This window comes from Ursus arctos, unplaced genomic scaffold, assembly GCF_023065955.2.
Source record: "Ursus arctos isolate Adak ecotype North America unplaced genomic scaffold, UrsArc2.0 scaffold_37, whole genome shotgun sequence".
In the NCBI taxonomy this organism is placed as follows: Eukaryota; Metazoa; Chordata; class Mammalia; order Carnivora; family Ursidae; genus Ursus; species Ursus arctos.
In genome coordinates this window covers 24530064-24538856 of record NW_026623053.1, presented here as the reverse complement: position 1 = coordinate 24538856, position 8793 = coordinate 24530064, and the positions used below count along the sequence as shown (strand labels likewise).

General features: G+C 35.5%; 2 non-coding genes across 2 annotated transcripts; both read left to right on the top strand.

Annotated features, from left to right (window-relative positions):
* The first annotated feature begins 1436 nt into the window (after positions 1–1436).
* On the top strand, positions 1437–1543 carry LOC113266235 (U6 spliceosomal RNA). The gene has a single exon (XR_003320322.1). It is a non-coding gene; the product is annotated as a U6 spliceosomal RNA (small nuclear RNA).
* A 5528-nt stretch (positions 1544–7071) lies between these two features.
* Positions 7072–7144, top strand: TRNAE-CUC (transfer RNA glutamic acid (anticodon CUC)). Its single transcript has one exon. It is a non-coding gene; the product is annotated as a tRNA-Glu (tRNA).
* Positions 7145–8793: the final 1649 nt, after the last annotated feature.

Here is an 8793-nt window from a genome sequence, read left to right as displayed (position 1 = left end):
TGGGGTCTATGTACCCAAGAAGTATACAAGATCATTTACTAGCATGAAAAGAAATTATTAAAAGGTCTATTTATATATGTTATAAATAGAAATGTATAGTATAAATTCTATGCTATATATTATATATAATTTTAATTCTTATTTTTGCTTTATGACTTATAAATTATATGAGTATAGTAAACAAGTGTATGACTTATACATAAATATATATGCATTGAGGAAATATAAGCAAAAATATTTGTTGATGGGGGTCATAGTAAAAAACTACACTATACCACACCGCCTTTCTATGACATGTCATTCTATTCAAAGCACACAATATACACACACCCACACACACAATTAAAGGAAGATACTTTATAAGATCTTTGTTTATAGCCAGCAGATGCTAAAACTTGACATAGACTGACCTTGTTCTGCCCCTCATAGGTGTTAGCTAGGAAATCCTCCACCTGGACGCCCGAACTCTAGACCTTTCTTCTGGGAGCTTTTATAATCCAGGCTACCAGATCTTCATGAACTTAGGTTTCTAGCTTCTCCATTAATAGGTCAAAAATTGTTCAAAGAGGGCTGGCTGGGACTCCAATAAACACGATGTATGATATCAGGAATAAAAGAAAGTTTAAAGAAATAGATCACTTACTTCAGATATTTTAGAACTCTTTCCAAGTCTTCCCTATCAAACTAATTTGAAACAAATTCCAAAATTAAATTTAAAAGTATTGAGAATCAGTAGGAGATTTTCAGAACCTTTAAAAAACATTCCAGCATAAACATAGCAGCTGATTAAAGCCAGTTCCTTAAGCCCTACTTGTTAAAAAAAAAATGGCCAGTTACAAAGCAGAACCTAAGTAAATGACAAGAAATCAATTTAAAGGAAGTAAAAGAGGGGCGCCTGGGTGGCTCAGTCATTAAGTGGCTGCCTTCTGCTCAGGCCATGATCCCAGGGTCCTGGGATTGAGCCCCACATCGGGCTCCCTGCTCGGCAGGAAGCCTGCTTCTCCCTCTCACATTGCCCTTGCTTGTGTTCCCTCTCTCGCTGTCTCTCTTTGTCAAATAAATAAATAAAATATTTAAAAAAAAATTAAATAAAGGAAGTAAAACAGGCAGCAGAATATTATCAGAAAAAAATTAAAGAGATATGAAGGAAAAAGTAAAATCTTATGTCCGTTCATACTGAATAGCCTATTCATAATAGCAGATTCTTCCAAGGCTAAGAAGGGAAAGCACTGTTGAGGGGAAGCTTCTCAGTTTAAGCCATCCTAGAATATAAGACCACAATTAATGCTGATAGTGTAAACAGGTAAGACATTGGAAAAGGTAAGACTAAAGCCCAGTAGGCCAATTTGGGGATCCAACAATGCCAAACCTCCAAAAACCTAATTATCACTTTCTTATATCCACTGCTATCACAAGGCAATAAAATAAAGCCAGTAATGCTTGCTTTGTCAGCATATATACTAAAACTGAAATGATACAAAAAAGATTATTATAACCTCTCTGCAAGGATGACATACAAATTCTTAAAATGTTTCATATTTTTCTAATTTTTTCAAAAAGGAATTCAAGAGGGATGAATCAGGAACTAATGGATTAATTACATACAAGGGTTAAGTGGGAACAGAGTGGAAGGGATTGTGGAGAGGGTGATGACTCTTTTCTGAATATTTATTATATGTAGTTTTGACATTGAATCATGTTGTTTTACATACTCAAAAAAATAAAATTTAAAACACTAGGAAAATAAAACCTCAAGTAACAGAGAAATTATGATGTAACTATATCCCAAATTAAAAAAAAAAAAGCATAACTACATTGAAGGGAAAAAATAGAACTAACCTGAGTAACTTTGGAACACAGTACTTTGACTATATATGCTGAGTCTGAAGCCAAAAAGACTGTAAACAAATAATAGAACTCTATTTAGAGGATCTATTTTTGATGGTAGTATGAGTTTACAATTCTGAAACTACCCTTCATGTATTGTAGGACTGAGCAAATGATTAAATATTTAGAGGATTAATAAGCTAGATTTCTTACTGCTGGAGAAAGGAATTACAAATATGGAAAGAAGAAGGCTAGAATGAATTCCATAGTACTGAATTGCAATGAGAGTAATTAGTATAAATTCATGGGTTTAAATGGATGGATGAATGGATGACAGATGATAGATGATAGATAGCTAGATAGCTAGATGATAGGTAGATAGATGATAGATAGATAGATAGGTAGATAGATAGATAGATAGATAGATAATGATAGATAAGAAAAGTGGATAGAGCTATATTTATATTTTTTTTAGCCCTGCCTGTTGAGATCCCAGAAGGAAAGATACCAGCAGCAATGAACACGTCCTAAATCCTGATTTTGGTTTCTAATATACCATCTCCTATTAAAAAGAACTGGCCTCATTGGAAATATAGCTGACTCTTAGTGTTAAGGCAGGGAAAGTTAAAAGTGAAACTGGAACATCTTATAGCTCCAGAAAGTAAAACTGTACTAAAAAAAAAAGATGATGGAGGTAAGCCAAAAAGAAGACATAGGTGCCAGTTTGAAGGGTTTCCACTCACTAAATATGAAATAAATTGAGTATTCAAATAATGGTAGTAATAGAATATTCATAAGATAAAAAAAAATCTATGAATCTATACTTCCATAAAAAACAAATGAAAAGGTAAATTAATGGGAGAAGGAAAAATGTTTCCTTATATTATGGCTAGCAAATGGAGAGAAAATAACAGTTATAAAATTACTATTTGGCAATTATAGCTTGTCTAAATATAGCCAATTGTCCTTCAGAAAGCCTGATGAGGATAAACATCAAATTAGTGGCTCCCAGATGGGTAGGATAACAAGAGCTACTTGTTTAGCAGATAAATCAGCAGATAAATCAGCAATTGATACGTTGCACAAGAGCATTGCTTCTGTGGTGATCTCAGAAATATGAGCTTATACTTCCATAACTGATACTTCTTCAGAATTTAATAACTTCTAATATGACATTGATCACATCATCATTTTTCTATCAGATTACCTGAATGTCTCAAATCCCCTTTGCTTCTATAGCACCCCCAAATCATAAATCATGTGTCTACTATATGGTAAGTGTTTACCATTTTCCTTTCACCAGTATACAGGCTCAACTCAAAGTTATTAGTTTTGCCGGTTGGGAAAATAGAGCATTAGGCAATGGAGTTGATAGGATGGCTGCACATTCCAGGATGAATACTTGTCCTGTACAGGAAATATCTGCCATTTTCAAGAAAAAGCCATTTATAAACAACACTGAATCAGAATTCATTAAAGAAGTATTTGTAAGGGCAGTCCTGGACATACCTCCTGAGTTATAGCTAAACAGTTATGTAATATTTCCCTTTATCTGGAAGGATTAAGATTTACACAATGTTAAATTGTGATATAAGAAGCAAAAAGTAGGAAGACTTTGTAAGCAGTAGAATAAATGACAGAGAAATGATTAAAGTTGCCTAGAAGCAACAGAGACTGCACAGTACCATGGCTGAAATTACAAAGGAGATTGTAAATGCCATATGGGCATAGCCAAAGAGTCATTTGCTACCATGGTAATGGAGATCACTGAACTTTAAAGCATTTACTGGCCTCACAAGGAGTATCTGTTCTCTAGCTAATACATTCTGCTGTTTCTGGTTAACGCTTCAAGGCAAATAGGGGGAGGAAATCTCTTTAAAAAGCTGATTGGGTTTCAAAGAATAAAAAAATAAGTCTGAGTTTTTATTTATTTAACTTTGGCTACATCATACTTGAAGCTGATTTACATGAAATTTTCTAAACTACAGTAATGGGATTTTATTTTTTCTGTAATAATTATTTTTGCTTGGATTTAAGGAATTAGCAGGTGCTTTCATGCTATCATGCAGCTGTTATCTAGAAAGGACATTGAAGTGATGATTTGTGCCAAAAGAGATAGAACACTTTATGATCAGCCCTTCTCTGGAGGAGCAGAATGATGAAAAGGAGGGATAATAAATCCTGACCTGACCACCCAGCCTCCTGACAGTAGTACAGACCTAATTGTTACTAAAACAACTATTCAAGGTGCCATGATCCTGAAATGCGCACCTCGCTTAAACAGCAACCACAACAAAACACTGTAGTATGGAAATGAGTACTTCTTGTACACAATAACAAATCACTTTCTAGAAAATCCCAAAACAGGCAGCTCAATACTTATCCAGTGCCTAACTAACCTGATCAGCCCAAATAGCACAGCCAATCAGCAGCACTCAGATACTTTGATTTCCTGACACGGGATAGGGGCTGTATCCTTTCCCCGAGCCTCAACCCTAGAGCTTAGCTTCTGCTTTAGATTAGATTCCCTGCTTAACTCTCCATTTGGTCCAAGAATCTTTAACTTTGTTCTTTAACATAATAAAGGAAATAGCTTTGTGGAAGATAAAATCAAACAGAAAAGAAACATTTGTGAAAAAAAATCAGCTTTTACTAATCTGCAATTTGTTGTGATTTCTTTTTTACTGTAAATAAATATATATTTTTGTACTTAATTTTACGTTCATAATTTTTAATTATTTTTCTTCGAGGTAGTCTCCAAAACTGAATAAATTTCAGGTCTCAGAAACCTGGAGCCGTTGGCTATAATTCTGGTACATTTGAAAGTGATGGTTTGACATTGGTTTCCCATGGGTTCAAATATAGTGAGGATGTCTGGATTCAGATGTTATTTTATCTGTGAGATCTTCCTCTGAGGACAATTTCTTAGAGCTGAATAGATAATATCTAGTCACACCAATCGCTTCCACTTTATAGTCCTAGGAAACTTACCTGAACAAATTAATATATATGCCCTCTTTTTTTTTTTTAAGATTTATTTATTTATTTTAGAGGGGGAGAGAGAGAGCGTGAGAACAAGTGCAAGCATGTGAGAGTGGGGGGCAGGGGCAGAGGGAGAGAGAGAATCCCAAGCAGACTCCCTTCTGAGAGTGGGGCCTGACTCGGAGCTTGATCCTAGGACCCCCATATCATGACCGGAGCTGAAATCAAGAGCTGGATGCTTAACCGACTGAGCCACCCAGACACTCGTACACCCTCTTTCTAAGGAAAAGATGTATACCTTAGTGTGCAGCCCCTTTTCATCCTGGCTACCAGACTTTCTCATAAAATGTAACTCTAATTAGTTTATCTCAAAGGCCTATTTATATTAATTCCTTTTATGCTAACTCTGTTTTAACTTGCGTTATTTCATTTTATTTATATAATATTAAAACCTATCAACCCATCTTCCTGAATGTTTGCAAAATTGAACTCCATAATAAATAAGCATTCCTCCAAACCCAAAATAGAAAAAAGGAGTCACTAACTGATCGGTTTTTATTTGCAGGTCAATATCAAAGAGTTACCTTTATAATTACCATGTATCCATCCATCCATCTTTGATAAATACATCTTAATGCCTACTATATATCAATTACCAGCAAGTGAAAAGAATATTCTCCTAGCATTAGTCAAGAGATCAAGAGAACCTTTAAAAAGATATCCTTTTTAAAATCTGTATCATCTATAGAACACAGCGCTGAGATTTAAACATAGTGACTACTCAATAAATATCTGTGGGTTTACTATAACTTAACATTTCAACACAGAAAAAAAACATCTTATATCCAAAAATACTTGATGTGAATCCTAGGTCTGACACTTAGGAAAACCATTTGATACCTGTGTGTCTCCAGCTCTCCAATTATAAAATGGGATGACAGTTCTCCTCTACCTATCTAGTGAGATTTCTGTGAAATTGTGACACTGAAATATCTGAACAAGTGCTAAGCCAAGGGTGTGGTAGAATTGACAATACATGGTCCCTCCTTATAATCTAGTTGGAAAGACAGAAATGCATGACAACTACCATGATGGAGGACTCTGCATAGTACAGTAGACTAAAGTGTCTATGTCTGCCCTTGGAATCTGTCAGGGTTAAGAGAAGTACCTTTGAAGGGAGACTTATAGCAAGAATTTATCAGATCAAAAGGAAAGGCAGGGCATTCCAGGCAGAGGAAATCATTCCTGCAAAACATAGTGGTATGAGAATCTGTGACATGTTTGCAAATTATACATAGTTCATAATATGGGAAAGCATAAATGGGGAAAAGGTGAAGTAGAGCACAAATTAGGAAAGAAGTAGAAGGTAATAGGAATGGATAAACAGACAAGGTGAAATCATAAAAACTAACATTGTACACTATGCAAGAGTTTGGATTCCACCAGTTGGGCCATGGGACACCACTCAAAGTTCTGGATGAAGAAAAGACTACAGATATGCTTACTAGAAAGACCTTTCTGATCCCAGAAATCCTTTCTCCCAGAAATCCTCTCTCCATCTTTCAAGCAAAGTTTACTGCCAGATTCACCCCAACTCTTGTCTCCCAAGACCAGTACTTGCCTACTATTACTCTACCAGTGCTATGTACCTTCAATTATACCTTTCATCCCACTACAACATTATATTATAAGACAAACTAAACAAGTTTGACCTTAGGAAAAGCACATTGGTCTGATAAATTCACATATAGCAATGATGGTATTAGTAGCTAACATTTACTGAGTGTAGCTAGGTGTGATATACTATGCTAAGCATTTTACATGTACCATTTCATTTAATCTACAAAATAAATGTACAATTATAGTGATGATTATTGTCACCATTTACAAAGGAGGGGGAAAGATTAGGGAACTTTCAAATCTGCCCAAGCTCACACACCAAGCAAATAGCTAAGTTCAACCTCAAACCCAGGGGCATCTGACACCAACACTCTTACCATCCCACATATGGGACACAGAAATGACAAGATGGACATTGCCCCAAGTATTTTGATACTAAAGAAAGCAGAGCTACATCCGTTTTTTGGTTGATAAAGCCTGAGATGCCAAGGTAACATGCATTTTCTAAATTTTCCACCATTAACTGTGTAATTAGAAAAAAATTAGCAAAAAGTTATTCATTTGCTAACAATGCATATTCAAAACAAACATACTAGAAACTGTACAATATGATACAATCACAAAAATGCATTCTTTCGGGGCACCTGGCTGGCTCAGTTGGTAGAGTATGAGACTCTCAATCTCAGGGTTGTGAGTTCAAGCCCCACATTGAGTGTAGAGATTACTTAAAAACAGAAAAAATCTTTTTAAAATGCTCTCTTTTGATAGTATAAAACTGATCACCGAGTCACACTACCATGAAATTTTATCAACAAAAAGACACTGGCTTAGCTTATGGATGAATGAAAGGAAATGTGACTCAAAAAATCTAAAATTGTGAACATTTAAATATTCATGTTGATTTAGGAACAGAATAAATGTTTCTTAGTATTTATTTATACCTCAGTGGTTCCAAAATCAAGATCTTGGGGTGTTGACAAAATTTTAGTCAAAAAGATAAAATCAATAAATGAGAAAAATGGAACAAAGAAAACAGCATTTTTTTTCCCAGCAGATTTGAATCCGTAGTTATCCTGCTTAGTTTAATATGAAAATGAAATTGCAGTCTCTAAGAATATACAAAGAGTAATAGGCAGGATTCTCAGATGCTCATCCTATGATCCCTACCCTGGGTGTACATACCTTGTATAATCCTCTCCCCTTGAGTATGGGACTGTGAATATGATGGATTTTACTCCTTTGATTAAGTGAACTATTATGATTAAACTGAAGGGATTTTTCATACTAATTAAGATCACAAATTAGTTCATTTTGGGTTAAAAAAAGGGAGATTATTCTGTATTGCAATATCAATGTGATGGGACAGAAGGTAGTACACTTGTGGTGAACATAGCATAATGTATACTTGTCAGGTTACTAAATTGTACACCTGTAACATTGTGTCAACTATACTCAAATAAAAAAGAAAGAAAGAAAAACAAAAGGGAGATTATCTTTGATGGGCCTGACCTAATCAGGTGAACCTTTTTTAAGGGACTAAGACCTTCCAGAAGGAAGAAATTTAAAGCATGATAAACTCTCTTTCTGGCTTTGAAGTGGTCCTCCAAGAGCCACATAGCTAGTACCTGAGAGCATCCCATAAGAACTGAGAATAGTTCCTTCCCAATAGCTAGCAAGAAACTGGGGACCTCAATCCTACAGCTGCAAGGAACTGAGTGAGCCTGGAAGAAGACTAGGGTCTCACACAGGACCAGCCTCAGCCTGACCAACACATTGACTGCAGTCTTTCAAGATCCTGAGCAAAAAATCCAGCCACCACATGCCCAGACTTCTGACATATAAAACTGGAAGATAATAAACAGACAAAAATTATTTTAAGCCACTATGTTGTGGGAATTTGTTATACAGCAATAGAAAACTGATACACTAAGGCAGGGGTATAACCCACCACATGCTAAACGCATAAAAAACTGACACCAGTACCCAACTGGCCTCTGACACCAATACCCAACAAAACATAGAACAAATTGCCCTCAGGTAATCCAGAGCAAACCATGCACATAGAAGAATATACACCCCTAAAGAAATCTTACATAATCTGAGATTTTTAGGTTTTGCACTTTCACCAATGCAATAAAAAAGACAATGCCTCAAGATTGAAATGATGTGAGTAAACAGCAGAGGTGAAATATAAATCACTTCAACAGCTCATAGAAAATCTACCTCCTGCCACCAGAAGAATTACTCTTGTTTCTTACTTACTATGAACCTTGGATTTCTAAAGGATTAAGTCTCTGTCTCGTTAACTAGGTAAAGATGAGAACTCAAGCCTGCCTATTCTCTTTCCCTTTAGTATTGAGCCTT